Genomic DNA, 8,307 nt, shown 5'->3' with positions numbered 1-8,307 from the left:
GACTAGTAATAATCAGATATAGAGATTAGAAACACATGTGAAAACATCGTAATGCTAATTGGTTTAAAAATGAATTTTTGTGTATGAAATTAAAACCTCATTTAATTTTATGTCTTATAGGGTTTATATACTGAGTACAATATTGTATAACTATTAATTAAACTGTAAACCTAAAAATTTACAGCCAATTTTGAAAGAGATGCATCTTAACTCTGGAAATTGTTGTTGACTATGTCAATGCTGTTGTCGTGAAATGCTTCTTCTAAGGATGTGGTTAATAAATAAATAAATGAAAAAAAACCAGGAACAAGTCAAGAATGTTCCCTTGTTCTGCTCTTATTCAATATAGTATCAGAAGTCTTACCTAGAGCAATAAGATAAGAAAATAAATAAAATAGGGGCAAGCAGGAATGGAGAAAGTCAGAGTTCAAAATGTTCATTTGCAGATGGTTAATTATTGAGTTTTGTCAGGTACTTGGTCACAGCAGCAACAATAATAACTAAAGCCTGGTGTGGTGGTGCAGGATTTTAATGCCAGCACTCAGGAGGCAAAGGCACATGGATCTCTGTGGGATAGAGGGCAACCTGGTCTATACAGTGAGTTTCAGGCAAGCTGTGGCTACAGGGAGACCCTGCCTCAAAAAAAAAAAAAAAAAAGAGTAACTAACACAGCCTACAAAAAATAAGCACTCAGGAAGAGGAGAGGTTGTTCTGCAGTTAAAAGTACTTACTGCTCTTGCAGAGGACCTGAGTTCAATTCCCAGCACCCACATTTGGCAGCTTATAACTGCCTGTAAGTCTAGCTCCAAGGAGATCTGATGCCTCCACAGGCACATCTGCACTCATGTACACATATATACATAATTAAAAATAATTTAAAAAAATTTAAACTCAAGCACCTAAACTCCCACATTATCCAATCAATAAGTGGGCCAATGAGATAGATGACAGTTCTCAAAGGGACAATAAATACTTGAAAATGGTTAACATGTTTAGCTACCAAGAGAAATGCAAATCAAAACAAAAGCATGATTCCCTCTCATTCCAGGCAGAACGCTATCATCCAGAAAACAAAGAGCAAATGCTGATGATGATACAGAGAAAGAGAAACCCTTAATTCACTGTTGGTGGGAATGTAAATTGGTGCAGCCCCTATGGAAATCAACATGAATGTTCTTAAAAAATAAATAAATAAAAATAGATCTACCATGTGACCCAGCTACAATACTCCTCAGTATATACTCAAAGGACTCTAAGTCACTATAGCATGGGGATATTTGCATATTTGTTTATTGCTGCCTGTTCACTGTTCACGACAGCCAAGCTATAGAATGAGCCTAGATGCCCCCAGCTGATGAATGAGTAAACAAAGTCTGGCACATATTCACAGTGGAGTTTTACTCAGTTGTGAAGAACTGGGGATCACAATGTTAAAGGAAATTAGCCAGACTCAGAAAGATAAACATCCAATTTTCTCTGACATGTGATATCTAGTTGAATGTGTGTCTGTCTGTCTGTCTGTCTGTGTCTGTGTCTGTGTCCGTGGGATGAATGTAAAAAGGGGACAAAGAAAGGAGACGTGAGGAAAAAGGAGGTAATAAAGGAGGCTGAACAGAGAGGGCAATGCAGTATATATGGTGTGAAAGCTAAAGAGGGAACTATTTGGGTGGAGGACAGGGACCAGAAATTTTGTATAACAACAAAATTAATTTAAAAGCTAATAAAATCTTATTTGACATTCTAGCATAGTTAAAACCTCCTGCACAAGGAAACAGCACAGAACTCAAGACACTTAGCCCAGCATCCAGAATCTGTTCGGGACTAAGCCTGACTGAAGCTTCAGTACTCCTTTCCATGTTGTCACCAACGGGGAAGAAGGGGTTGGGGAGACCTGGCCTGGAATTTCAGCTCTATTAGCTGAAATGACCCTGGGCGTGTGACTCAATCAGTCATCTCTAAAGTGACTATGACAGTCCCCACTCCACTGTTATGTTTTAAGGGTTTGTGGAGACACTGCACATACAGCCTGCCATCTGGGACGTAGTACCTACCCTTTGATTAATGTCTGTTATATCCAAGATGTGATGAGTAAGCCACGTTCTCACCAGTGGTCATCTGGTTAAGGATGTCAGTTCTCACTCCATTTGTACCTCTTCCATGCGCGGAACTGCAGAGCACAGTGGACGTTTCTTCTCTAACTCTCATGCCATGGTGCAGTGTGGCACCACCATCGTTTGCATGTGGCACCCAGTAAGATGGGCGGCAGGGAAGGACAGCAGTGAGGGTATTTGGGGTAAGATACTCAAGCATCTGTGAAGTCTTACCTCCTCGTGCTGTTGCTGTATTTGCCTTTAAACCTCTCTGCTCTACATGAGCAGCAGCCCATAGGTGCTAAAGATGACCCAAGTAAATGGCAAGTGCCTGGCACTCCCTAAGCACTCACTGGCAACAGCCTTTTAATATGCTGGCCTATGGATTCCTAAATAAAGCAACATCTCACATTCTGAGTCCACAGAGTGAACGTACTTATGGACTTTCACGCCTCAATATCATGGGATTTGGGAAGATCACCAGATGTGTTGGTTCATTTGTTTCTCATGAAAACATTGCCTTTACGTTATAAAAATTATTTTCCTATTTTATAAGAAACACAAATTTGATCCATTTGTCCAAATTAACTCCATATTTCATTGATCCTTACTTCACTAAATTCCTTTGCCTCCTGCTCCACAGGAGGAAGTTCATTCATGCCTGGTACTGTAAACCTATTCAAAAAACCTATGGCTGGGGATTTCTAGCAGGGACTCTACTACTGCTGTTTTGCTAAATGGATCTACTGTTAAACTGCCTTCTAAGTATTTATGTTTATACCCACAGATTAGTTTTACTCTTGAACTTGGTCAGAGAAGCTTCTTTTTGTAGTGGGCATCAGACAGTGTAGATTCATAACTGATCAAAGTGCTAAGAATATGTGACTATTGAATGCTCAGCCATAAACAAGATATCTATATCGTCTTCCACCCCAAGACTCAAGGAACATCACGGTAGATAGGGGAGAAAGGATGTAACAGCTAGAGGACGAGGATGATGCTGTAAAATGCTGTCTTCTGCCCCTAAAAGGGCTGTTGCACTTAGGAACGCACTGCATCTGTGGTTACCTTCACAAGACCTGCACAATATCAAGCCTGCAACCACTAGTTGTGAATAGGGAAGTGAATAGGGAAGTGTGACTAGGGAAGGGGTCATGAGGCCCTACCCATGACTGAGGAACTACTGGCAGTCAATAGCTACTTGGGGGAGGGGCTGTCATTTATAGCCACTGGTTAAGTTGCCTGTGCTCTGGTAAATAACCGCAATTCCTGCTCATGTAAGCAACCTTAATGAAAGTAGTTTATAAAAAAAGACATGGAGGTTGAAGGAGGACTTGTTAAGCAGAAGGGGTATAGGAGGGGGATAAGAAAGAGTAATAGGGGCTGAATGTGATTAAAGTACATTACATATTATATACATATATCAAAGAATAAATATAGATTATTTTAAAGATTTCATTGCCTTACCAGACAAAAGAATATATATCTTCATGAGAAAGCATGGAACAAATCTAAAATTCACCCCTAAAATAGGAAGTTTCTAATAAACAGTTTCTGAGGAAGTTGCAAGAAGCATCATTTTGTCAGCATCCCACCACTGTGACAAAATATCTGCAATAACAAATTTAAAAGGAGGGAAGACCTGTTTGGGCTCAGGGTTTCCCAGGTTGGTAATTTGGTCCTGTTGCCCTGTGTCTATGGTGGTACAGAACTTCATGGTGAGCACAAAGTAGAAACTGCTCACTTCATGTGTCCAGGAAGCAAGAAGAAAAAGAGAGAGATTGGCATCCTAACTTCCCCTTCAACTACACTCTACCAATGACCTAACTCCCTCTCCAGTATTCTGTGCCTCCCTAACACTTCCAGTGCCTCCCACTACTGTGACAGACATGAGGCCAAGCCTTTAGCATAAGGGCTTTAGGTGGACATTTAAGATACAAACCATGGCAGTCATAAGTGAAATGATGTTTGTGTGAGTACTGGGGGTTGAGTCCAGGCCTCATACACATTGGGTAAGAGTTCTATTGCTGAGTATATCCCCAACCTTCCTTTTACTTTTAATTTGAGACAGGTCCTCACTACGTTGCTGAGGTTCGCCTTGAACTGACTTTATAGTCAAAGCAGGCCTTGACCTTGCAGTGCTCTTGTTTACCTCCCCAGTAACTGAGATTATAGGCCTGCACCACCAGAGCCGGCTTTGGAGAAGAGTTTTCAGAGGAAAGGAAATACCAGAAGAGTGCACTCTAGGTTCAGTAACTGTCCTTCCTTATGGTGTGAGCAGATGGCCATACCTGTATCTGATACTTCTGTCCACATTTGGTCACCATCTCCTTCATTCTATCAGCTTCTTTTTCGGTGTTAAAATCCTTATAGGAAATATGGCCACTGCATGAAACTAGAACTGGGTAATGTGAGAAGAGCTCAAAAATCTATATAAAGACATAGGCAGGATGCAAAGAAGTCATAGACACAGAGAGCACACACCAGGCAGAGCTGTGGTTTAGGGTCAAAGGATACAAGTAGCCTTTGTTATCTCCATCAGGAGGGGACCTGGAAAGCAAAATACCCTGATGTCACCTTCTCTCCTCTCTGATCACCGTTGATGGTACTCATTGGCTGAAACAGCCAGAAGCCAGAGGACAGGACCTCTTTATGCATACAGTCTACACAAAGCAGGCAAGGGGAGGTGAGAGGTTTGGTGGGGGACATGGAAGAAATTCAGCTCAAGCTTATATATGTCTGTCTCTGTAATTTGTCAGTTTGTTTAATAATGTATGTTATATAACACAGGTCTATTAGGATCAAGAAATACACAGGGTTGAAAAAATCAGGCTATGTTGTATCTCCTCAAGAAACTATGAAGGAAACAATATACCAACAAAAACCTTATTTAATATAATGCCATAAATGTGTTCAAAATCTCAAGGAAGCATAAAGAAAGGGGAAGATGAAGCATTATCCAGAAGGTGAAACTTGAACCAGGCCCCATGATTCTTCAGCTCCAGCTCAGCCACTACTGACCCAGCATTAGCCTCTGGCTTTGATGGTTTACCAGCTTCCTTTTCTATCTGGGGCATCTAAGACTCCAGCGTAGAGTCAGGTCTATATCTTCAGCTGGAGGGCACAAACAATTTGTATTCTCAGATTCCGGATGTACAAATGCAAATTGTATGTGATAAGTTTAGAATGTATAAAAATTTATGAGAATTCCACCTTTGAAGGAGCTTAGCTGATTATTTCCCTTCCACCCTGGGATTATACTTATCCTAGAGTGACGTTAATAATCCTTTGCTGCTCTCCTATTAATGCAAGCTTAATTTATTCACAGTTGACTTGGAACATCATGCAAACCTATAAACTATTTTCACCCTTCTATTTTTACTAGAAAGATTCCTGCCATCATCTTCTAGGATTACATGCAGAAGAGTGGACAATCTCTTTGCAGCATAGGCTTTAGGTTTAAATTACCTGATTTCTTTGTTAGTGAAGGTGAGTTAATTCTGTCCTTCTTTGAGGGGTCTCTCCTCACATTTTTGTGCTTGTTCTACTCAGTCTACCTGGGAATTAGCTGTGCAAACAGTCATAGAGCATGAGCTCAGTGAGAGAAGTGTTAAGATAGAGAGGTGCTTAAAGGCAAAGATGCGTTCAGATTCTTCAGCTAGGAAGGTATCTGAGGGGATCATAGTCAATGCAAAGCACTTGGATCATCAGAGTCCTAGAAATTAAAATGACCTATGCTGACCAAAGCCTTCCTCTACCTTTACTACTTAGTAGACTCTATTGCATGTAACTGCTGTCTACTATTCTAGACACTTCAGAAGCAACCAATCATTTCCCACTCATAAACAACCCTATCAGAATTTTCATTTTATACCCTCGCTTGTGCAGAGAAAGCAAGAGAACTGCATTTTAGTCTAGCTGTGTGGGCATGGCTGTCATGAACACCACCTTCTTCTGACATGCAAAGTGTTGTTAACACTCCTTCAGTGGGGAGTGATGTAAACAACATCCACCATCTCCTCCCTTGATCCCAACAACAAATAGAAGTATGATTCCAGCAAGTGCACCCTGGGAAGCCAATGAGTTTATTGAGCCTACTTACAGAGCAAAGGGTGAGGGTTTACTTACAGGAGTGTGGGCGCTCCCCACTAAGGCCATACTAGAAAGTTTTCAACCAAGCATGGATGATGGCTTTCCAAGAGTCACATAAATAGCCCCTCCCTTAGTCTTCCCAAGCCTTTGGGGCTGGGGGGGGTGTTCTTGCTGCTCCTCCTTCTATGCCATGGTGGGGTGAGGGGTGGGGAGAGTAGGAGAAAGGAGTCTCCAGCTACAGGAGGTTGTGAGCCTCCTGATGCAAGTGCTGAGAACCTAACTCTGATCCTCTGGAAAAGCAGTGTATGCTCTTAACTGCCGAACCTTCTCTCCAAGCCCTAAAATTTTATTTTCCTTATGTAAATATCTTCTCAAGTAAACTGTCAGCTCCTCAAGATAGGGCCATGTAGCCTCTTCCATGTAGCAGGTGGACTGTATTCATTGACTTCCTGGGGTTTGATCTTCAGGATACCAAGGTTATTTGCAAGAGGCCAATCCCTATCACAGCCTCCATAAATAAGCAAATTACTTTGCCCTCACAACACAGTGCTCTCATGATCCCCTCATAAGAACAAAAGGAACTAAGGGTCAAAAAGTAAATACCAGCACTTGGAGTGTAGCGCAGTGGGTAGAAAGCTTGTCTAGCATGCACAAAGCCTTGAATTCAAACCCCAGAACTGTGTAACTGGATATAGTGGTCCACCTATGCAATCCCAGCACTCAGGAAGTGGAGGCAGGAGGATTGGGCATTCAAGGATATCCTTGGCTATATAGCAAGCTCAAGACCAGCCAGCCTGGATTACATGAGACCCTGCCTGAAAAATAAAAGTCTAGGTTGACTTTAAGACATGAAGGAAAAATGGTATTTCTTAAGGTATTTCCTACCTTTAAAAAATGTTCACAAAAATCCTGAGCCAGGCATTTACTGTCTCCATTTTAAAAATGGAGGACAGCAGCATTGTGCAGGAAATAACTTACAGGGCACTCTGCACTGACACGATATAGCAGGAACCATAGCTTTCTTGCTGCTTTCTGAGAAAGTGACCAACCACAGTGCCCAGGGCCCAGTGCTACAAAGAACAGTTCTTGGGCTTGTTAGAGAACCATCTGGTGACTGCTGTTCCTCATCAGCCCCTCATCAGCCCTTCCATCTCTGATCAACAAGCGAAAACTGGGCCAGGATTGATACTGCAAACAAGTGACCTTTCCCAGGTGTTGTCCAAGCTGTTGATGTGGGGACCAAAGTTGGAGAGCTCTGCTTGAGGGAGGTCCGATCGAGGGAAGAAGAAGACACTAAAAATCACAAGACCATAAGCCTTTCCTGATGTTTGTACACTGGAATAGGGGAGAACAGATGTGAGAGTAAGAGCTTGTATCTTTTGCAATGGAATATGCCTCTCAGTAAAACACAGGGGGTCTCATCTTTCCGTTCTTGGGATGATTTGAATGAATGAGGTGCAAAAATGGAGATTTCTAGCTGAGGTGCTGATGGGACAGCTATTCATTAGAGTGGAATGTTTCTTTTTTTTTTAAAAAAAAGAAAGCAGATGTATTGAGGATAGTGGAATTAGGACAAAAGAAAAGAGAAAGGTATCTCAAGACCACTTGTGATGAGGTCTTAAGGATGTCCATGCCTTTTACTCAGTAATTCTAATTACAGGATTTTTATATCATGGAAGTAATCAAAGATGCTTGCAAAGAGTTTGCTTAAAAGTGCTCTTTGTGACATTGTTTGCAATAGCTCCAAGCTATACAAATTAAATACCTAAAATGTGAGCTTGGTTAAATATATAATGATACAGTCATGTGAAAAAATAAGATGTAGCCCTTAAAAACCATTCCAGGGCTTGACAGATATCTCAGTGGTTATGCAAGCAAGAGGACCTGAGTTCAAATCCCCAGTACCCACCTAAACACTGAGCCTGGCCACTTTACCTGTAACCTCAGCATTGGGGTGAGGGTAGAAATAGGCAGACCCCTGGATCTCTCTGGCCCGCCAGTCTAACTGAAACAGGGAGCTTTGGGTTCAGTGAGAGACCTTGTCTCAAAAAACAAGGTAGAGGGTGAGAGAGAAAGATACTCAGTGTTCTCCTCTGGCCTCCAGCATTGTACATTTACATGATTG

Source organism: Nannospalax galili, unplaced genomic scaffold, assembly GCF_000622305.1.
Source record: "Nannospalax galili isolate Female #2095 unplaced genomic scaffold, S.galili_v1.0 scaffold189, whole genome shotgun sequence".
Taxonomy (NCBI): domain Eukaryota; kingdom Metazoa; phylum Chordata; class Mammalia; order Rodentia; family Spalacidae; genus Nannospalax; species Nannospalax galili.
The sequence above is the reverse complement of the archived record's forward strand: the minus strand, read 5'-3'. Positions refer to the sequence as shown.